The 25,270-nt window shown below is 33.2% G+C and overlaps 1 long non-coding RNA gene across 1 annotated transcript in view; it reads right to left on the bottom strand.

The window, feature by feature from the left end:
* The window catches only part of LOC105883106 (uncharacterized), a 620,369-nt gene that overhangs the window by 155,723 nt on the left and 439,376 nt on the right, over window positions 1-25,270 (bottom strand). Inside the window, exon 6 of the long non-coding RNA XR_012918558.1 lies at window positions 1-23,867. This exon is cut by the window's left edge and continues 12,208 nt beyond it. This is a non-coding gene — a long non-coding RNA (uncharacterized LOC105883106). The remainder of the gene's footprint in view (window positions 23,868-25,270) is intronic.

The following is a 25,270-nucleotide window of genomic DNA, read 5'->3' on the forward strand; positions in this document are numbered from 1 at the left end:
TTTTAAGTGTGTGGTAAAACTGGTGTTGTAAGTGTCTTAGGGTTTTAAGTGTCTTAGGGTTACTCTAGTAATAGGTATGAAATTATAATTTTCCATTTTTAATTTTCTAGAGAAACTGAATAATATGCATTTTCAATATAAAGATATTTTTCAAGTAATTTTTTAAAAAAATGCCTCCTTTGCTACTTTGGGTATCTGGCCCTTCTGAGATCTAGAAATTTGGCCCTCAAGTAATTGCAGAGTAAGTGGAAGCATGCTTAATATTAATAGTTGAACCTCACTTGGCTGGTTTAAGAATTGGGGTACCAAGGTCATCCCTCTGAGACCATATAAACCAGATTAGAATGGCCTGAAATAAATTAATTTGAGAATTAAAAAAAAATTAAGCCAATAAATTCAAAATATATATTATAAATCTTCTCTTTCCATGAGTATTAAATAGATTCTAGTGCTATATTAAGAACTAGAAAAGATAAATCATGTCAAGTTGAAAATTAATAAGTGTAGTAGTTAAAGATGTCACAGACCAGTAAAACTGTTAGTTATCATATTGATTTGACTTTTCCTAAGAACATTTATGTTAACGACACATGATATTTTATTTCCTGGTTCACATACCAAGTGAGGTTCACATATTAAGCGTGGTAATCTTATAAGTCTGGCAACTTTCTTGATCACTTAGGAGTTATGCCTTTTATATTAAAAAATTCCAGATTCAAAGGGAACGAAGGGCTACAGTAACCACCATTTAGCAAAATGGGAGTATTTATTAAGAGATGAGTAACAAAGTCATAAACATCCAAGACATTTCTTTATACTTAATGGGAGGCACCATCAGGCATTTCTTCACTTGATATCAAATATACATGTGACTTCACCAAATACATCACCTGAAATAAGTGGAAAAGCCTTTGGAAAGAAATCTAGCGTGAGCCAGAGCTGCCCAGACCAGAGCCAAGCCCAGATCTGTGGCAATAATTGGGAATACTGGTAGGAAGGGCATGACCGTCAGAGCTGAGAATGTCTCTTCGTTTTTCTTTTTAACAACTGCATTATTTGATTGGCGTGTTTCTCCATAGTCAAATGAATATGCACAAGTAATGTCCAAGTTTAATGTAAGGAGTTTTGAAGAATCAAAAGAAGAATAATGATTAATTAATGCCATCCCAGGAAGGTAGCAGTAATCCACTCCACAACCTACTGAAGCGTCAGAGTGCACATATGGGGCTGCACATTGGTTTTCTGTTCATCACGTTTCACCAGGCCTATTCCTCTGTCTGTTGTCGGTTATGGATAGCATATAATGCTTTTGAAAAGTTACATGTGACATGACTTTACTCTTAAATATGTACTGTCAATTACTGATATTTTGTAATAATTTTGACTTCAGATAAAATTGCCCTCAACCTCACCACTAACTTGCAATTATGCTAGTGTAGTAATGTCCTCCAGGCCTGCATGTCTTCTGCATGTGTGATGACAGATTCTCCTCCAAAGGCATGTGGTTGAACCAAGAGAGGGAAGAATTAGTAAAACACATGGATTATTCATCCGCTGCCTTCTGTAGTCAATTGTGTTTAATTTATTCCAGATCCACAATGTGAACGTGCCAGATTATTACCATATTAATGGCCATTGGTCTGACTACATCAGTTTTACGCCTCCTTCATCTCTAGGAGAACCATATGAAAATCCAATAAGATCCACATTTGGAATAATCTCATGGGCTATCGAAGGAGTTTACTGTCCATATTTTGCATGTAAACTTTTCTCAATTATGATATCAATATGAGTGACAATATTAATCTTTGTTTATCAATAATCTTTATTTTGGAAGTAAATACAAAGGTAATTTCAATCATATTAATTTCATGAATCAAGAGCATTCCTAATTTAACAAAACACTATGTGTACCTAAAAAAAATTAAATGGAAGTGATTTGTACTGGGAATTGAACCCACTTTAATCAGTTCTTTCTTCTATTGTTCCCCAATACCTTAGTTAAAAAAAATGTACAACAGGACCAAATATTTTATTTGAAATCATCAAGCAATGGACTGTTTCATACCTTATTTTTCAGTGATAAAATTTTATTTCATAAACCACAAAATATTGTTTTTAAATATAAGTATGTGTATTTAGAAGGCATTTCATATCTGACTTACTAAACAGAAAACATAGTTATAATTTTAACATTCTATGTAGATTTAGTTTTCTAGGTGTCATTACTATGGACTTTGGTTTTTGCACTTTGGTTGAACAAAGTGTCCTAGGTCTGTAGTGGGGCAAAGATAGTCTTTTACAAAAAAGAATGTGCTCCCGTAACTTGCTATAGCACTCATTGCCTATGTAGCCTATTGTCCATAGTAGAAGGTACATACAGTTTTCAAAAATAGAATTTGGTAATTTACCCCAAAACTACTAGTCTTTATATTTTTATATTTTATATTATATTACATATTATATTTATTTTGTACTTATGTTTTCATTTTCATCAGCTTCATTGATATATTTATTTTTTCTTTATCTCTGTGAGGATGTCAACCTTCTCCTGTCAGGGTCTATGCCAACTCAACTCCTCCTTTACTGAATTTTATATTCTGTTACCCAGAAAAGAAATATAGATAACCGAACTATTAGAATACTGTCAAGATGGCTTTCACTCCTTTAATATGTAATAAATAATGAGCAGTGCATATAAGTAAACTGCTATGAAAGAAATAGTCCCATGTCTTCAGAAAGCTTAAAATTTTATAGAAATGGTAAAAACGTCTCAAAAAGTTCTTTAACATAAGGCCAAATGATGTTCCTCTGACAGGTTACGACAATTAAGTCATGTGCACTTTTAAAAATGTGAAGTATTTTTCATGATCGTGAACAGGTATAAAGAGAAGGTTGAGTGATAAGGGGTGAAAATAAAATCTAGAGGAGCCTCATGTTCACCTGGACACTGGTAGTTAACAATGAGCAACAATCCTGTGAAATATTTTAAATAAATATTTCAAAATTTATTCTGTGCTTTAAGTATTACAAGAAAATTACAAAAATAGTCCCAGCTACATGAAAAACTGAGATGGAAGGATTACTTGTGCGCAGTTCAAGTCTAGTGCCGGCAACATAGCAAGATCCTGTCTCTTAGAAAAAGGAAAAATGAAAATGGAAAATGGTATTAAAAGAGAGAAATGTATAAGTACATGTGTGCATGTATATATATATATATATATCTATATATGTATATATGGCAAAACTAAAAGTAATATCTAGATATGCTAAGTATATACTTTGTTTTTTTTTTTTTAAATCCAATAACTTGAAATCAAACTTGTTTTAGTAAACAACTTTGACTGTAGTTAAAGCCAGGGCCAGAGTTGACTGGTTTCATTTGCTTTATTTGCTTCATGGACAGTGCATCAACGATCACTGTGTTTAACTACAAGAATTTCAATTTGATAATGATGGTTCTTAGAAGATAAATTTCCAGGATGTGGAGAAGGGATCTATTTAATTATTTAGTCTAAGTTTCTGAAATGGTAATAGGTGCATGTGTATACACAAAGATTTCTTACATATATTGAGCAAGCATGGTTAGTATATTTCATTTCAAGGTTTACTGCTTGGATTATACTACAGAATGCCTTTCCACATATACAAAATAACAGGCATCTAAGTTTACATTTATAAAGTCTTACCATGATATTTCAGAATTTATTTTAGAAGTTGTCTATCCTATTCCCTTCACTATCATTTGTCCAAATTATTATTGAAATTTCTTTGTCTTAATAGGAGTGACAAATTGCAGAAACGTTTTCCCTGCTATGTTTCCTGATATTTGCTTGTTAGTAATAAGAAAAATAAATATCAATTCAAGAAAATACTTTGTAACAAGCATGTAGTTACTATGGAAGGGAGTCTTCGCACAGTAATGAGCAAACCAGACTGTCCTGCCTCATTTACTGGGATAAATTTCAACAGTGTGAAGAGATCCTGTAGAAGAGATTTCCCTGTTGAGACTGAGGATAGACCAGAAAACCTGAGGCCCTTTTTCCACTGTTACCCTGGGTAAGTCATTTAATCAACCACTTTGTTCTCCTTTGTGATAGGCATAAACACAATAATTAATTCATTGTGTTAGGTAGTATCAAGGGATTCTGGGTCTCCTAGGGATGAAAGTGGGTGCCTTACCTTGGTGCAATTGCCCCATGTGGAAGAAGGACAAGGGTGGGCCAAAGGCCCACCCCACCACCCCCATCTTGGTCCTGCCCCACCTTAATCCTGTCCTGAGCTACTGCCATACCCGGGATAGGAGGGAATACCTTATGAATCTGCCAATCAGAACTTAGTGCATCAACAGCAAAAGAATGCAGAGGACTCTCTAGACCATGGACCAAGTAGCATAGGTACGATAGGGTCTGGAAAAGGACCTAGAACAACCCACATGCATTGTAAGACTCAGGTCATGCAACTCCCAACTGTCCAAAGTGGTTCCATGGTGATGTCAGAGCCACAGGGAGGTCCCAATCTGGACACCATAAAACAAGATGCAGACCATAACCAGGCCCTTCCTTTTGCTCTCCCTTTGCTGCAACAATGGTATCACACTCTGAAACCCTGTATCTTGCTCTTGCTCTGTAATTCTATCTTTCTCTCCTCAATAATCCTAATTATCATGCTTGCCTTACTTTGGTGCATCTGGTCATTCTTTGGCCATGAGTGTGCCAAGAACCATCGTTTCAGACATCAAAATCTGACAATTGGGTTGTTGAAAGAATTAAATAATAAATTTGTCTAGTAAGAATTACTGTTAGCTATCAGAGCCATTTTTAAGCCTCAGAGCTGTATGCCAAATTGAAAATGTTTATTAAATAAAAAGCTACCTAGCAAAATTTCCCAGCAGCATTTCTGTATAGAGGCAATGATGCTACCATTCTTGTACATTTATATGATGCTATATTTTACATATATTATGTCATTTAACATCTTAGAAAGTTAAACAGGGCAGGTGCTATAATTTGCTTCTATAAATCAATAAACTGATAGTCAGAGTGATTAAAATGTTTACTTAAAGTAATACAGTATATCCATGATATAAAACCCAGAATCCCAGGAACCAAACTCATCTGAATCCTACACAAGGGCTATTTTTTTCACTATATGTGTTTTATTTTTAGAGGTAAATCTTTTAGCCTATTGCATTTCTTCTTCTTCTCTCTTTATCTCTATTTCTCTCTTTATCTCTCTTCTTTCTCTCTCCCCTCAACCCTCTGCTTCATAAGTTTGTAGGAATAAGAGAAGGCATATAATATAATTTTATTGAAAAAAATCTTAGTCTGGTTTAGATCACTAAATTTGGGGGAGGAGTAAAATTCACTGAAAATAAGTAAAAATAAATAGTTTTGAGTTTGGTGAAATCTGGATCCTCTAGACTGTTTACTTCGTACAGAGAACAGAATGTTTAGAGTTCTGTTTTGTGATAACTTCTGGAAAAACATTCAGTAAGAATTCAAGTTGAATTATGCTGTCATTGAGTTTTATCAGCATAATAAACAAATATACCAAAAGATGTTTTTTTGTGTGATCATTTGCAACCACAAAAGGCCTACTTTTAAAAGGTATTTTTGTTTATAGATTTTTCTATACAATTTGGAATCTTCACAATTAAATTTCCTTTCAAATGTAGTTGAACCAATTTTGTTGATAGCTTCTTCAAAGATCAAATTAAACATATAAAGAATAATAAGACTGCACATATTATTAAAGGGCACGCATGAACTTAGATGTCTATGTATACACTTTAAATGGAAGCTTGAGGTTAAGACCTAAATTTAATTAGTATCTGTATATAAACTCAGGTTAAAGTTTTTGTGTAAACCACAAATAACATGTAGGATCCTTATAGATTTTCAAAAAAAGATCCACTTCATCTTGATTAAATAAAATTTTATTTACTTAAAATATATAATGTTGTCTGGTATTTCATTTTTTTAAAAGTTTAATTAATCCGCAGCACAGAATAATTTAAGGCAAATTAGAAACCCAGAAGAAGCAAAAGAAAACATGCAATTATCCTATAAGACTGCATTGCAATTATTTAAAGAATAATTACTACTTTGTATTTTGATGGGAAATTGTGAGTCTAGAGTTATCATCAGATTTTTTCTTTTTCAGACGAATAACATAATCTCTGTTCTAATCTATATTAATCTGTGATGATAGAAAAAAATGTGAGTTTAGACAAAATGTAGGCTCACACTTGACAGTTATCATGAAACCTCATATTTGGATAACATGTCACAAGTATTGAAAGTAAAAGTATTATGACAAGCATAGGAGTTTTGGAGTTTGAATTATGAAATTAATATTGCTACTTTAGTCTATAGTTTTAATGACATAAAATTCAGTTATATTCAATTATGCAATGCAGGTGAACTAAATATGAAAGGAAACAGAAAAGAAAAATGTTACAACAAGAATCAAAAGAGTAATATTAAATGACTTATTTTCATAAGCAGAGCATCTGCAGGTTCTAAAATACATAAAAGGCTTTGTACTAATATAATTCTATAATTCTTTGCATGAAAAAGAATAAACAGATGTATTCAATCAACCAAAATTCTCCTACCACTATATTATTTACTGGGTTTAGAAATGTTAGTCCTCTATTGATAAATATTATTACCTATTTAAATTTGGAGTGTTTACTCAACTATTTACTCAAAATACTTGAGAAATTGAAGCTAGGTTAGCTTCTCCCATCAGAATGTAAACTCTATGAAGGCAGGCATATTTGTCTATGTTGCTTACTGTTATATTGTCAGTCCTCAGAAAAGTACCTGGCGCAAAAGAGGTGGTCTATAAACATTTGTCAAATAAACAAATGTTGTGTTGTTCTTACTTTAATCACCAAGTTAATTTTTCCAGGTGTTTTTTTACCTGAAACAAAAATTGCAGTTTTATACCAAAATTTAAACTTAATATCTTCATTGATTAAAACAATATTCTAAAAAAATTGACAAATGTGGAGTTTGTTTTCTGAAAATCATTAATATATCTGTAGTCATTCATGTTCAAAATAGCAATTGTAGCAATGCAAACATATTCCAAGAGTTATTCTCTATAATTACAACAGAGTAAAAGATATAAAACAGCTTCTAAAACAAGTTGTTAGTTATGAGTTCTAAATGGTATGCCACGTACTTATAACTTTATTTTCAAGGAAACACAGTTTGAGGATAAATTATCAATTCATCACTAGTAATAAACTAGACACTTAGAAAAATCTTACTACAAAGAATTTGGTCAGACCATGGTTTTGATGAGTGTTCTCCAAACTTAAATTTACCAAATGCCAGCTACATGGGATTCCTTATCAAAGTGTGGAAAACACTGTGGTAAAGTCAAACATTAGAGAGCTCAAGTGCACTGTGAATCACCAAAGGGAATATGTCACACAGTGTTTAAAAGACATATTTGACAACAGAACCTCTTTCTTAAAACGATGAACTATCTCATTAGACTAATGTTATGTTGAGGTTATTGTCAATGATAATGAACTGGTAAAATGAATTATTTCAGCAAAATATGTACTTTCAATTTGGCCTTTCCATCAAGGTATGTAGATGTTTCTAAGCAAAGCATTTCTTTATGTCCTGATGTTTATGACTGCAATGTGGCAGACATCATATGAACAATCCAGCTCATAAATTTAGGAGACCATCAGGAAAGGCGTCTGCACTACAGAGCTACATTGATTCTCAGTAAGTTTACAAGGATCAATTTACCACAAAGTACATAGTAAAGGTAGAGTTTCTGACATTTCTTTTTTATTTTGCATCTTAGACTGGCCCTTTATTCAATTTTTTTTAAAAAATGTGTGAGTGAGGAGGGGGGTGGCTGGAATTCTTTTCCACTCCTGATTTTTTTTCCATATGGAACAATCCAGGCCTCTCTCCTCCTCTCACTGAGTCCTACCAGTGACCTAATATGATTGATGTTTGCAAGAAAAAAAAAAAAACAACAAAAACAAAAACACCTGTCTATGCATGGATCAACCCCTTTGCTTTTTTACTTTTTTTTTTAAATGTTTAATCATTGTGAGTAAATAACAGTTGTGTATCTACCTTTATAGGGTACATGTGATGTTTTGATATAGGCATACAGTGTGAATTAATCAAATCAGGGTAATTGAGACATCCTCAGGCATCTAACATTTCTTTATGTTAGGAACATTTCAATTCTACCCTTTTAGTTATTTTAAAGTATACCCTAACTTATGGTTGGTTATAGTCACTCTGTTGTGTTATCAAATATTGCTTATTCTATCTATCTAACTATATAGAAATGCTAATGATTTTTCTATGTTGATTTCATATGCTGTAAGTTTACTGAATCTGTTAATCAGTTCTAATGGTTTTTGGGTGGAGTCTTTAGGTTTCTCTAGAGATATCAGATCATATTGTCTCCATACAAGGATAATTTGACTTCATTCTTTCCAATTTGGATGTCCTTTATTTCTTTCTCTTGTCTGCTTGCTCTAGCTAGAACTTCCAGTACTCTGTTGCATAACAGTGGTGAAAGTGGGCATCCTTGTCTTGTTCAGATCCTAGAGGAAAGACTTTTCACTTTCCCCATTCAGTATGATACTAGCTGTGAGTCTGTCATATACGGCTTTTATTGTTCAATCTCCTTTTCTTCCCCTTTTTTTCTTGTGGAACTATGTATAGAAAAGAATGATCAGGCTAGAAACTGGGGCTAGTCTCACTGGGGAGTCCTATGTTTTCCTTGTCTAAGTGAGTGGGTAAGTTTCTCTAATTCTGAGGTTAGTGTTAAAGAAGCCCATTCTGTGGTTCCTACATATTTTTTCTTCAATAGATTGTTATGGGTCTAAGTTACATCCTCCAATTCGGTCTTCATCTGCAACAAAAGTGACATTTTGGTCCTCCATCTATCTTCTCTCCTCCCTCCTTTGTATTATTTCACAGTTGATTCAGAACTCAAGGCAGGATATGGTGTATTCTTTATCAGACCCCTTAAAGACCCGTAACAATCTATTGAAGAAAAAACATGTAGGAACGACTTGCTGTTTGAAACAGATCCAATTTGCAGTTATGAATTAGCTTTTTTCCACACTCTTCTTAAGTAATGCTTAGTATTACTTACTCAGAGTTTCATTTGAGGCCACAGAAAGTTTCCTGTGTGTCTTTTTGTAGCAGCACTGAGGGCATAACTATGCTTCTCTTCATACATTAACAAGCAGATACTGTGTGCAGTTTGAAGATCTATTTCAGGCTTGTTATTGAATTTACTTTCTCTTGCCCAGTTTCCTTATGGTCAGTGGCATGCAGCTATGAGATAGTTGGCCTGGTTTTGAACTGTAGTCTGTGACCCAGAAGAGAGCAAAACTCACCAGCCCACACAAAGATCAAACCCAAGGCTTTGGCCTCATTAGCTCCATGATTCAACCAACTGAGCTAATTAACCACAGATGCCCAATTATTATCCACTGCTGATTGCACTTTTTGAAGAATTATAGCTTGACAAATTATATTGAAATGTGTTTAAAATAAACTTGGAAGGGTTGTATTAAAATTATATTTGCAGAGGTAAAAATTCTCATTGTCTTCTTTTTTTTCAAAAATATGAGTATCATTGTGATAACTTCATAAAAACAGAAAATTGATCCGGAATACAAAGTACACGATGCCTCCTACTTCTCCACTCCTACACACACACACACACACACACACACACACACACACGCAAAATGTCTAGTGGCTCTCTTGTGGATACCTGGTATTCTATGGTTACATCAACATGCTTGCAATCAGTTCTCTTTATTTTCATTACCAGCTTTTCTTTTTTTATGAATCATTTCCTAAATCTCTTCCTAAAAATCTTCACACTCTACAATTCAGTCACTCACCCACTATCCTCCTTTTATTTCTGTTCTCTGCATCTCTCTTCCTATTAGAAATAGTTAGATGACAAAAAATTATTTTGTTACAAAATGTACAATATCTTGAAAAATAGCAACAAAATTTTATGAATGAAAACTATAATATCAATAATTTTAGCTTGTGAAATTTAAATATAGTTTCTTACTCTGATTTTTTTATTTACCTTAACTTTTCTCATAGAAATAGATTATTTGAATGAGCAATTTTCAGATAAAGTTTATGCTCATACTTAAAGTAAGAATTTAAAGTCTCTGGTTTTAATCTATATCAAATTATATTAATTCATCACAGTTAGAATTTCTTAAAAATACACCTATTTTCAGACTTTCTCTGTAATAGCTGCTTCATTGTTTTTCTTTTTAGTATGGTATAATCAGCCAATTCTTGGTCTCTGCATTGTTGATTTACTAATTTAAATACGCTTTATATGTATCTGTTCAATAGTGCTCATTTTCTAAAGTAGTCATCACACATATCAAAACACTCATTGAATATTGCCATACTCTATGCAACATTTGTTATTTCTAGTGTTATAAAAGCCTGTGATGCCATTCCTCCCATTCCCCCCAGGATCCCAGTACAACGTTACTTCTTCACATCATCTTGATGTTTCCATCCAAACTATTTACAGGTTTCTCTTCATCAACAAAGTTTTTTTCTTTAGGAAGGCAATCTCTACTTGGATGATTATGTTTTAATTATCACCATATCTTCAGGAAAAGAATATATAACTTGACCCAAAACAATAAACTCTCTATATAGTTTAAATCTACTTTTTCCCCTCAAGCTTTGTTAGGTATTTTAGAGCCCAAGATGATTAGACTACCTGTCAGAATCATACCAAAACTCTAATATAGTTTTTCTTTAGACAAATGCAACTCAGAAAGTGAAGTTTTATCCTCTCCTTTTAAAGATGAAAGCACTCCATTGCCCAGAGCAAATTGCTAGAGATTTTCAAGTGTGGATCCCCAAAGTTTTTCTAAAGTAGAAGTTGTAACTACAAGATTCAAAGAGCCCTATACACACAATATTTTACTTATATCTCTAGAATTCTTTCATGATCAACAACATAGGGATAATCTGATTATAGTAATATAACCCATAAATACCTATTATGCAAATAGCATTCTTCTCAGGGAGATAAAATTAGCAAAAATAGTCTAATGATACAAAGCAACACAGTATAAAGTTGTGTATATGTCCAAGGGAACAAGGCATATCAAAAGCAATCTTTTTTGGATTGCCTATCTGGATCACTTAATTTCCAATTTATTGATACGAGCAAATCAATTGTTAAAACAAGACAAGTGAAATTGACCAGGCCATTACCGATACAATTTATGTGACTTTAATACATAAAAACCACCCTGTCAGGTTAGAGGCTACATAGTGAAAGATAGTATATTATAGTTAAGGCTCTTTGGTCCAATTATGAAAACAAACAGATAAACAACAGTAGCAGCAACAATAGCAAAACATTGTTTCCAATGTTCATACTCTCATAATTACAAAATGGGCCTCATCCTTCCAATGAGCAGGAAAGAAATTTCTAATTTTATAGAAAGAATTCTCCTGCTTGTGTTGCTGAACTCCATCTCACAAATTATCTCTAAATGGCATTCCAGTTGATAAGGATGATATAAACTTTAAAAATAGAAAATGTACTCTTTTATCATGCATAAGATTCATATCAGCATCAAGCTCATGTCTTCGTCAAATGTGTTATTAGTTTAGTTTGAACCCTGTGTTCTGACAATCTACAGAATTAGTAAAAAGTTCAAAAACATTCATTGACATAGGACTCAAAAAGAAATCCAGTTAGTTTATTTTTTTTTGCTGTCTTTCTGACAGCTAACTTATCTTCCCTACTATACATGGTAAATTGGTTCTGTTTGCTTGGAAGATGGCCTTAACAACACTATTGGGATGATACTACGTATCAGCTACCTCCTATTTGACAGTTACAGAACTTTCAATGGCAAGCCATCAAATGGGTCACTCATCCTTGCCAACAATCTCAAAAGTATCCTCTATTGTTCATAATGGGGAGGGACTGAGAGCATGTGTTTGTTTCAGCAAATTCTACTGCCGCTGTTGGAAAATAATTCAAAGCATATGCTCTTAGTGGATTGTACTAGTGGACAGGACTATATAACACTATCTTCCTATAAGCAGGACAATGTGGATTTTTAATATAGCCTTTAACTGAGAGATAAGGAATGCATTAATGGCAACATATTTTGTTTACAGAACTAAAACAACTGTCAGACCAAATATATGAGGGTAGTTATAAGATTAAAATATAGATATACTATGTTATTATAAATTCAGCGCCTCAGGTCAGGTATCCTCTCCTTTTACATCGTTCTAATTGCCACCACCTGAAGCTAACAGCTTATCACTCACTTCACACTCGCAAACCTGGAAATGTCTTCTATGGACTTTTAGGACTCCAGGCTGCCTCCAGACTTTTTTATTTCCATCCTCCAATCATTGCTCATATAATGAATATCACGTCCAGACTAATCCATTTTAAATGCTGCTTTCATTATAACTCTACTTAAAAACCAATTACAGATCCCTATTTCAGACCACACCAAATATAAACTTTTCTATGATGATGTCAAAGCCATACATAAACAGTTCCCATCATTCTTATCCGAACGTTTTTACTGGGGATCATCAAGAAATACTTCCAGATCATAGTCTCACTATACCCATTGGAAACTGCATTCTTTCATTCATGAAATTCCCCTCATATTAAATGCCCTCTATTTTTACCCTAGTTTCACTAATGAAGTTCTATTAATCCATAGTCTTCAATATTATACTCCTGATGTTTCCACGAGGCACTCATCATTTGGCCCCATCGCCTCTCAACTCTGATAGCCCTAATAACACTTCCTGGTAAAATGGCTTTTTACTATTCAAGATTCTTTCCTATGTTTTAAAGACATTTGCATAATTATATCAAAACATATTTGAGAAGTGCTATGTTAATTACTTCAGTAACTTTTACGATGACAAAAATGGTACTAAAATACAGCCTGCACTCAAAAATTATTGATCAATTATAGTGTATTTCCACAAGCAATAAAAATATAGAGCATTATATTCCTACCTACTTCTGAATCCATAAAGCATTTTCTTCTTGCTTTTCCAGTAATGGATGTGGTTTTCAAAATACAACTAAAATCATTTTTTTTGGCATTACAGTTAATATTTGTCACAAGGTACTAAAGGAGGTAAAACTCTTGGATATAAAAATTTTTGAATTTTCATGCACATATGTATTAATGGCACAATATTTCAAAACCATGAGAAGACATATAAATAGACTAATTTCTGCTAGCCTCAATGGATAAATTTATCTCCTGCTTAAAAAAATGTAGATACTAACCCCATAACACTATATACCACTTAAAGCTTTTTCTATTTCCCCTAAACTCAGCAGAACTGTATTAATAAATACAAAAAGTGACAATAAATTCACCTGTAAGAATTCATTATTAAAGTACTATTTTGGGATTTCTGAAAAATTTTATTTTCTTTCTGATTCTTTGCATTCTTTTAAACCAAATAACTAGCAATTAAAGTTTTTCAAGCTCTCTGATCAGTAACAATGCCACATACCTCAGGGGTGATCAATTCTTGTTAAACTGCACTAATGGGTATTAGATAGATTTAACAGTTTTAGAAGTCTTTTGTCCTTTTGTCAAATATTCAATGTATTACTTTGTCTTCATATTTCTTTAAATTCCATTTATGCTTCTAGAAATTAGCTCCTATGGGAATTCTTGTAGAATATTTTAGCCTGTAAAGAAGTGACATTCTAAAGTCAAAAGGTATAACACTTCTATTTTGTAAGTACTACTTTAAAAACACAGGTATCACTGCTAAATTACCCCAACCAACCAAAACAGCAATAAGTAGAAGCTCTCCTACATATATTCTAAATTTTTCTGCACCTCATTATTTTCTTATGTTCACATAGCTCTACCCTGTTTTGTCTTGCTTAACAGTCTAATGTGTCTATTCAAATATTTTTGCAAATATATTATTTTGAAGAGTGGGGCATAATGAACATTGATATTAATATGGTTAATATTAACATATTGATGATTAATATTTTTATAATGACGACAGATACTTTATTGATTTGCCTAATAATAAAATAGCAAGATGCCTAGTACTCTAAAGAGAAATGCAACTGAAAAGATTCTTCAAAACACAGAGGGGTGGCGGTTGAGAAATATGAGAGCTTATATGAAACTGAATGGAAAGGTCAAAGTCATAGGATGGTCTAGGGAAACTAGTGCAACATGTTTTTCTGGTGTAAGTAATATAAATGTGCAAAGTAAAGAAGAGAGCTGTGACAACCAATTTATTTCTTTTTATGTGTTCATTTCAGCATTGTGGGAGGATTTCTGGAAGCCTTATATTTTTCTAACTTCAAATTCAAATAAAGCATTTTAAAAACAAAAACAACTAAAGGAGTGTTTGTTTCTTCATAGAACACAGAGCTACTATTTATGCAAGTTTATTGTATAGAAAACTCAGAACACAGAAACAAATGAAGAAAACTCTAACAATGTAAAATCACCAATCTCAAAAAAAGTCTTCTTTTTTGGTTGTTAAATTTAATATTGTATTCCTATTTTTCCTGCCTTTACTTTTATAACCCAATTTATTTCAATGTCAACAATAAACATAGAAGAAATTATATAAGTATCTCTGGTTTATTTGCCTTAAGAAAAGTCTAAATGATCAATAATGCAATGCCTAACATTCTCCTTTCCTAACCTATGTTCAGTTCAGCAGTCTTTCAATGAAAGCCCAAGTTCAGTAACACAAGGAGATCCATTTCCCTGGAACTGACTACGCCCAAATCATCCCTTTAATAAACTAAAAGTACTGGTCCCTGAAACTCAAATCATTAACTTAGTACAGTAACAAGTCTATTTTTTTTCTCAGTAATATTGCACATAATTATATTCATGAATTCCATTTTACGAGCTCTACTTCATACTCTCCTCACATTAAGAAGGGCAATGTTTAGTTTTGTCTTATGAACTCAGTTACCATTTCCAAGTGTCAAAGCAAAGAGGTTGGCAGCTTTGGCCAAAAGACACTGTCCTTTGAGATGAATAAGTGCCAGCCTCACTGCCACAGTGTCTGCATGAATGCTCTGTTCATTCTGAAAGGTTTTTTTTTATTTGCTTTGCTCTAGTTAGCGGCATCCTCTATCCCACTATAAGAAGGCATTTCTATGCTTAAACTGTATATGCTCAATGCCAAAACTACTAACCAAAAAATTAAAAATTAAAATATTTTTGGTGGGTTATGTTTTATTTTGTTTTTTGGCTATAGGATACAAAAAGTCCCCTTTAACTTAATTGTTGATGAAAATTGCGTGGTCTGAACTAATGTGGTTTAGTGCCATCTAGCCAGATGGGCCTCTATTCTACTTAAGCCCTCAGATTTTTCTATATTCCATGACTCCAGAGCATATTTCCTACAGAATATCTCTTTTTCTTAATGAAGCAAAAGTATTCTGCAGTGGTATGAGATGGAGCACTAGAAACATACAATTTAAAGATCGAAACTATTGTTTCTCTGAGAAGTAGGGAAGAATTCTAATAATCAGCATTTGTCAAATGCAAGGATATAGATAAACAACACTCCAAATGGGTACTGAGAATTACATGAGATGGAATTTATACGTTGAGAACCTTTACTCAAGTTACATCTAGCATAGTTTCGTAAGTTATGAAAATAGTGGAAGTGGGAAGACAATACTGAGAAAGTTGAACGATTTTATCTACATATGCTTATTTCAAGCAAACAAAAGGTATTAGATTGCTTGGAGGACTAATCATTAGATTCAACCACGAAGACATAGGGGAGGATAAAGGAAAAGAGTGACAGAAAAAAGAAAACACATACACAAATAAGAAAATTAAAAGAGAACACATCAAATAAAATAATAAAAGCAGGAGACAGATTAAGAAGAGAAATGCTATCATGAAGAAAACAAAAACGCTTACAACACAAAGCACTAAGTTTGGCACATTTCATTTTGTTTCAAATGGAAGGCACAGTGAAAAATTGAAGTTTCAATGGTTGAAAAGCCAACCTATGAGGCTTACAATTTAATTTTAGATTTAGCTTTGCCCCATTTTCTAGCATAGCGGTTTGCTTTCTTTTCTTTTCTTTTTTTTTTTTTTTTTTTCCTTTTTAAAAAAAAGTCTTTGATCTCTTGCCTTAACAAGTCTGGTCAATATGTAAAGAATCAAAATTGTGAGTGCTAATTCCCCTATTTTGTTAAACCAAGTATTAAACATTGTACTGTATGTGTGGTCTGAAAACTATTGGAATTGAACCTTGTGTGACTAAAGTGTTTGAAGGCTCTGGAAATGAACGGCCTAATTAGGAAGCCAAAGTCTTTTCTTGCCAGATAGACATTTTATTTATTTTAGATGAATTCAGCTGAATACTATAAAACATCAATTCTCTCCAGCAGAGAGTTAATCAATAATGAATTTGATAAGTCAAAGTCATTAATATATGTGGATCCTCATAATTCGTTATGTGCTTTGAGAATCTTACCTATACCAATTTTGTCTACAATCATCTAAACCAATAACTATACTTTCTTTTAGTCCACTTATTATAAGTGAATAACTAATCCAAAGAATTCCATCTCAACCTAGACTAAAGGAACGGGAAGTCTATTTCAGAATTACTTAAAAGAGAAACACTGAAAAAATTTAAAATTCTTGGCAAAATTTTTATATATTAATTTTATAATTGGCCCTAACACTGGTTATCAGAAGAAGGACTACCAGAATTTCCTGATTATTAGGTGTAAATACTATGTTAAGTAAAATTTAACTATAAATATAAATGCAAATGTAAATATAAATATATATCCAAATGAAATAGATGATATTAGCAGAAAATAAACTTTTGATTTATTTTCTAGTTTCGAAGTTACATCCCTAATCACAAATAGAATGGATTGCCAAAGCAATTGGTCTATTTTTCAATCAATTATTTACTTCTAAATTGAGTGCATGTTTTAATTATTATGTTCTCAATCTTTTCTTTGGGAAAAAAACATGATTGGCTGAAAGGAAGGCAGATTATCAAAAACAAAACACATGTATCCCAAGAATGCTACAAAAATGAATAGGGTTTAATGACAACTCTTTGGCGACAGTTATGCAAAATTAGTTTCCATAATTTTTTAATTCAACTTAAATGGACGCTTACCTAGACTATAACCATCATATATAAATTGTTTTACATAATTGTAATTGGGTCAGATATAGATAATATATAGATTCAGATAGGTTCAGATTATAGATAATACTTATCTATACATCTTCAAGCTATTTTTCAAAGACACAGCAACAAAAATCATATAAACATTTCTGGAAAGTTCTGGATATGTAGACTTGAGGGTATTTTAAAACACAAAACCTTAAAGAAGTCTACCTGTTTTGGAATCAAAGTTTACAACAATCAAACATGCATTCAAAGGTCTTTTAAAATGTTCCTCACTCTGCCAGGTTCTCTCTCTTTCTCTCCTTTTCCCCTCCTGCCTCCCACCATGGAATGACCCAGCTAGGAGGCCCTGTCTAGATGCTGGCACATTGACCGTGGAGTTCTCAGTCTTCAAAATTGTGAGAATATAAATTTCTATTCAGTATAAATTACCCGGGCTGTGGTATTCTGTTATAGTAGCACAGAACAGACTAAGACAAGATGTTACATGAACGTTAGGGCATATTTACCAAGTATTAAGCCACAGGTAGGATTTCAATTGGTAAAAATGGGAGAAAAAAGGTATAAAGGGGAGCAGGTTGCAAATTATACCTGCTTGGCATAATTACAGGGTGTGTGAAGAAGAGTTGAGGAATCTATTATAGTAAGGAGAAAGGAGATTGGGAGTAGGCTGTAGAGAGGATAGTAATCTGGATCATGTATTTGAAATTTATTTTGTGAATAACTAAGAATTATCAATATTTTCTGCACAATGTGGGCAGAAGTATGCTATACAGATAGCACTGTGGTAGTAGTGGATTAGAGGCAGTAACTGGAAAGACAGGAAGCTAGAAGACTACTGCAAAAGTGATGTAAAACATCGAAAAAAATTGCCCACTAACTAGTATAAACGAGAGAAATCTAATTCAAAATGACAAATTACAAATTTTGCATTCATAACTAATTAGTAAACATTGAGCATCATAGAAGTTTTCGATATTGGCAAGAGAGAGGCAAGTTCGGAACTTTCCCACTTTTCTTGTGGTACTATAAGTAGGATACAAAAATACCAAAAAAAAGAAGAAAAAAATCAGATATCTGATTCATTTGGCTATAATTTTTACAAAGAGAACATTTACTTTTCTTAATGCAACTTATTGTCCAAAGTGTTCTTAAATTTTTTCATCTCCTTCATGAATACACAAATTCTTTATTTTAAACCTAAGGTGTCAAAAGCATTTATATTCTAATGTGTTCTTGATATTCAAAATACAATTTTTTTTCTTCTACATCTGTAAAATTCTAAGATGGAAAAATACATTAATAATTGACTTTAAGGGGTGATTTATTTTTAGATACTAAATTAAAGATATATTCTATAAAAATAGGATACAACCCCTTTCTAAAAGTAGATTGGGGCAATATTAAAATAAGCAAATAACACTTATTTTAATTATATATTGCAGTGAGAAACTCATGAAAATATGTCTTTGATGATGCAATTCTTCATAATTCTTAAATATTACTATTCGACCAACCACACTGTTTCCTCTTCTCCTTCCCCTTATCCTGTCCTGAAAACAACATAGGATGGTTTAGAAGCTGGGGAGGGAGTTTGATTTTGTTTTTTTTTAAATCTTCAGAAAAGTTTTTTTTTAAAAAAATTCCCTTTTGAAAGCATTCTGAATAATCTTGGTATTTATTGGCCATATACAGGTCAGAGCTTTACATGGCTATGTCTGGTCAAGGAAATATTCTGCCAAAAAGGGAAAAGGGGTGGGGCACAGGGAAATGAAGTGAGAATTCAGGTTAATAAAAGATCTACCAATTCAGAGTGCACATGAGTAATGACTGGTCTTCAAATTATCTCAAATGATAGTATGTTATATTGCTTGTTATGCAAAATTTTTTAAAAATTCAGCGTATGAATATGACTATACATAAGTATTAGGAAAGACAGAAGCTTTCATATGCTTGTTTTTGACTTTGACATGGCTTGACATATGTATTTTAAAGTGACAATTACGATATGATAAAAATATGATATAAATTTTTCTGACAGCATAAATTAGAAAAACTTATTAGATTAAGTAATTATTATCTCTAGTTTTGTTAAAAGTTCATTGATTTGCTTATATAAGGATGATGATGAAATATAGTAAAACCTGAGTGATAATGAATCCTAAAAATCATGAAGACTATGAACTTTGAGACATTAAACCTCATATTCCCTTACTAATATTGATTATACAGAGACCTCACTAATGCTTAAAGTCTAATTAAAAGTCAAACATTAGGTTAACTAAAATATTGGCTCAAAATGTATTTTGTAAGATTTAATAACTACCTAAAGCCTATTTAATTCTCAAAGAAAAAAATATACTTTCTTGGAGTATGTTTCTTTTCTGTGGTCATTTAAGCTTGCTATAATTTTGTTTTACAGTGTAGAAAATGAAGTCATTCTTTTTTCTCAATTATGCTAATTCATGTGAAGGTGACATTAAGTATAATAGGAGTTAAGCAATATGTTATAAAGTTAAATATTTAATTTAGTTTTGCTCCCATTTATTTTTATGTCATTGGCATTCTTTCTGATGAGCTAATGCAGGAAAATATTGCTATAGCTGAGTTAGATCACTGAAAACTTCAAACTTTTAGAAGGCTGTTCTTCTTAGAGCAAGTTGGGTGCCTGCCATAAAATTATAAAAAACAAAAAATCTGGTAGGAAGAAGTGGGATCTTACGTGCAAAGAAAACTTTGATCATGTTTTTGTGCTCATATTTTAGCAGTGCTAGGTTGAACATTTGTAAATCACAATATAAACTAGATTTTAAAACAACAAAATTTGCAGAAATATAAGAAACATCAAAACCTGGGTGCTCTTCTTTTCATTTTGGAAAGATTTTTCCTACATTGGATTCTGTTTTTCAAAATACAAGACATCTACTAAAGAGCTCGTCTCACATCAATATGCAAAGGCATTAAGATTACTAGAGAGACTTTTGTCACATCAGTCCTGCATTTATAATTTTATGTAATCTACGGTCTCACCATAGTTTCAAGCTCTGTTCACTCCCTGCTATAAACATACTGCCAATCTACCCCATTTACATTAATGAATTAACTTCCATCTATATCTTTATACTGATTATACCCAAATCACTGTCTCCAGCCTAGGTTTCTCTCTTGAGGGCCAGATTTCTCTATTCAACACAGTCTACTCACATAACTAATTGAATATATCCCAAGCACACCAACTTCTCAACATGTTCATATCTGAACTCATCATCTTTCCCCCAAACCTGTTCTTGTTTGTATTCAGTTACTGGCACCTTAAATCTACCCAGCCTTTCTTGCAAACTTTTGGGAGTTATCCAAGATTTCCAGCTTGTGCTAACCTCCCACACATGAATGGTGAAGTGCTATATCAATTTTATATCAAAAATACATCTCTTGACTAACCTACTTAACGGTACCTTCTCTCTCTTCTTCTTAGACCACTCTCTTCTTCCTTGACCCTTTTTGCTTTATCAATTTATACAGCTGTCATGGTTGCCAAAACTTCCAGAGATAAGTCAAAAATTTAAATCTGGTCAATTCTTGCTCATTCTTAAATTTAATCATTTGTTCTTTACTGTCTTTAAAATTTAGTTCAAAGTTTTATAACTGTATGCAAAGCTGTCTTGTGATCTGGCACATGTCTGCTTATCTTGCCCCCAACCCCCACCATCTGCCTTCTACATTTCAAACACACCATATTGTTATTCCTTAAGTGTGTTTTTTCTATCATCATTATTTGTTTATTATGGAGCCTGGAATTTCCTTATCCATTTTGTCAGATGACCTGATCCTTCAAATTTCTTCCTTCATATTCCCTCTTCCAGGAAGCCATACCTAAAGCTTTTGCCCCAGATTAGTGGTAAGAGATTATCTTCTGTGCTCTTAGATCTGTATGCATCCCTCTGAGGACAGACAATAGGATTTATGGCTATTGAATCTCTAAAGCCTAGTACAGTACCTAATACATACCGTGTTTCCCCAAAAATAAGACCTACCCATAAAATAAGCCCTAGCAGGATTTCTAAGCATTTGCACAATATAAGCCCTACACCGAAAATAAGATCTACTGATGGGTGTGGCCATGCGGCAGCGTATCTGCACAACCCATGCATTTTGTCGTGGAGCGGTTAAGAAGACGAGCAGCCCTTCTCATCTGCCCCATGAGGGCTCTATTGCTCGACATGAGAGATTAGGGCCAATGGATCTAAAGGAAATAGAATAACAAGAATTCAGGATGGAATTCGGAGTTTGGAGAGTTATGATGATGTTCCAGAAGAAGACGACTTAACTATATTTGAATAAATGTAGATTGTTGTACTGTACTTAAAAAAAATAACACATCCCCTGAAAATAAACCCTAGAGTGTCTTCTTGAGGAAAAATAAAATAAGACCCTGTTTTATTTTCAGGTAAACACGGTAGTACATGCTCAATGCTCATGGATTAAACACATAAATCAATAAATACTTTAGTAGATAAAAATAAATGATGGGAGGCTTTATGAATTTGGGTTGTTAAATATTTTTATTTTTAAAATGCTGAACTTAGGTTTATATATATTGGATTCTATACATTTTAGATATGTAAGTGAAACTGACCACTAAAACTTGACATCTATTTTCATTAACAGTGCAGGAAAAAGGAAAAGCATCACATAAATTTGTTCTACCTCTTTCATAAAAGGTAATCCATAAAGGTAACTTGAGATGACCATAATTTATTTTTTGTGTACTACCTTACCATTCTGGTTTTTCCATTAACTGGGCTTAAAAAAAATTACTGAGTAGGTTTCATGGGTGAAGTATTGGTGAGATAATGATTGCGCTGTTAAGGTCTCCATTTAAAATCCTTAGGTTTGGGGTTGCTATAGAGAAAAGCTGAGGTTGTAGTTGAGGGACAGAGGGGCAGATCTTCTTTTTCCCCTGAGTCTAATCCATTTTGAGTTTCATTGCAAGTGCTAGAATTGACTGGAGACTTAATCTTCATAACACTGACTCAAATATATGAAGAGTCAAGAGCATATTTGGCCTCTTTGGACTTCTTAAATTAGGAGACGCTCAAAGATCTATATTGGTAAGACTGAGTCACTGAGGTTTGTTGCACAAAAGGACTAAGAGGTAACTCAACTACCATATGATGACTGTGGTGAATACTAGTTAACTATTTTCCCTTTGCTCAGTATACTACTCTCTAATATAGAGCCTTTTAAAATGCTAGTTTTCTGTATTGTAAAGTATATTTAAAATATTTTTTATAGAATCATGGAAAAAAGAAAGTAAAACCTTTTTAATAACGGTAGAACAGGGAAATATGTCCAAAGCAAGGCAAAGCAGAAGACTAAGGCAATTATAAAGGTAAATCAGGCACAAAGGTTATTTCTGCCTCAATAATCCAGGTAATTGAAACCAAAGCAGGTTCGGGCGTGTAATTGGCACAGTTTTCTTCTTCGCTTTGTGGTAGAGACACATGATGTTTTCACAGGTCTGGAACCAGTTTTAAGCTATAGCATTCTTCTCTGTACATGGTACATTTTGAAATACAAAACAAATTACTAGAGTTTCAAATGATATATTCAAGCAGTAAGTTAATTTGACATCAATAAATGAGAAAGTAAAGCTTCTATGTGACTTTGCACAGACAGAATTGGTACACCAAGCTTTTGCTATATATGCATAACTGTATGTTACATATACCTACACAAAAAATGCACATATACATTTCTTCCATTTTTATCTTCTCTGTTCATAAGCAGACATCTTGGATTGAATGTCTAAAATAGGATTCCTTTTTGTGTCTTCCCCTACTTTTCAATTACTTCTCCTGTCATACATCTTAGCTCAATTTAGGATATTGTCATTCATCCAAGAACACAAATCATAAATATGGGAATGCCCAAGTTTTCATCCTTCACACTGTGATTTACCGCACACCCTCCATTATCTATTAAATAAGTCAGAAGTTCTACTGATTTTATTTTTCAAATGACTACTGATTTTGTACGCCAACATCTCTCTCCCATTTTCCATCCCTTCCTTTATTGCTCTGTGTTAGGTTTTCATCTTTCCTTGCCAAGTCTAGCGAAATACCCTCCTAATCATATCACTATGTCTGCCCTAACTCCCCTGCACCTAGTCACCTGTGATCAAACTGCAATACAAACCTCACAACGTCACACTCTTGTAACCTATAGATAAAGCCAAGAGCTTTAGTATTGCAGGAAAAAGTCTCCATTATCTGGGTTCTACTTATGTCTCTGTGCTCAACTCACCTCCTCTTTTTTTTCCACCACCAGGTAACTGCAGATCTGTCCCTTCCTCCACATACCAGGCTGCTTTATGCTTCCATGCCTAGTCCCTCTAAGTCCCAACTTTGACCTCTAGCTTGTCAGCTAACTTTAATTAAATGGCACATTCGTTCAGCAAATATTTATTAATCACCAACAGTGCACCACCTCTGAACTGAACACTGATCATCCAGTTGTGCTCATTCCTCATCTGCTTTGCAATTTAGTCTTCATCGAGAGTATTCAGTGGCCTCATTTCCCAGGAGAAACCTCGGAGGCTGGTCTAACACCTCTCCTTTGCACCTAGAAATATACCCCAAAGTGTTCAAATCAACTACATTAAAATCTATCTCACTCAAAACACAGCTCATTCTAGGGCAATTTCTTACAGCTTATTCTTTTCTTCCTTTCCTGAGTCCAGTATCTGCTATATGACGGTTGCTTTATAAATATGTTTTGAACTGAGCTGAATGTTACTGAGATTGAAGGCTGCCAATGTAAATCAAATTTAGAGCAATAACAGATTTCCTTTCTTTCAGGTTTTTGTGCTGTTATTTCTTATGCTCACCCTATTCTTTTTCTCATCATTTATCCTTTTTTTTTTTAAATGTATGTCTCTTCTCTTTTCATTTAAATGTTTGGAAAGCTGTGCCTATACTCTGTCATCTAGAAATGCTAATAGCACCACTGGCCACTGTCTTGGTCAGAGGAATGAGTTTAAAAAGGGAAGGGAAAACAAGAGCATATCCTATAGAGAGGAATGCTACTAGAACCAATGTTTGGGGATGATATGAATTCAGACATGGGAGGAGTTGAGATCACCCAGTATTGGGTGAACTCTTACTTTTACTTGAGGTTCTCAAGGAGAGAGTAGAAACCATACCTGGTGTTAGACCTGAGAGAGGGCTTGCTCAAGCTCCTCAGGAACTTCAGAAATTATAGGAATCACATAAAAACTTAGTCTAGGTCCCACATTTTATAGTTAAGAAACTAGCTAAAATCAAGATCACCCAGTCTATAAACTTATCATGCACGTTCCTGAACACAAATTTGTACATACATGCACAAACACATATATGCATACCTGTGTGCACACATATGTACAATACATATGCACATACACAAGAGCACATGTGCACACATAAATAAGCACACACATGTGCACAGATAACCACACACACAATGATGTTCATGAATGTGCATGCATACACAAAAGTATTCATGTGAGTGCACACACATATACACATATGTATGCTCTTAGATTTTACCATGCATAAATTATCTATTTCTTTACTTTATAAACTAGACTGATCCTACCCATTCTTCAAGTTCCTGGTCAAATTCCACCATGTTCTAGCTAGCTGATATTCATCCCACTCTACTCTGATCTCCCTGAAGCAACAGAGCATGGTCATAAACTGTAATCAATGACTACATTTTAAAATTTTCAATCCATTACGGATCAATACTTATGAAAAATACAATGTAAGTTAAAAACCAATTAAGTATAGGAAAAATACAGATAAAATATAAGATCATTTTAGGATTATGAGATTTAGCAGAAATAAAATTACTTTGTCAACAAGCTCACAATGTTTCTAAATTCTAATTCCCCACTTTTCTTCTTATGTCATCATGAACCAGAAATAGTGTGTGAACTGGAACATTCCACAGACCACACTTTGAGAAGCATGGCTCTAAACAAC

Source organism: Microcebus murinus, chromosome 1 (genome assembly GCF_040939455.1).
Source record: "Microcebus murinus isolate Inina chromosome 1, M.murinus_Inina_mat1.0, whole genome shotgun sequence".
NCBI classification, from domain to species: Eukaryota; Metazoa; Chordata; class Mammalia; order Primates; family Cheirogaleidae; genus Microcebus; species Microcebus murinus.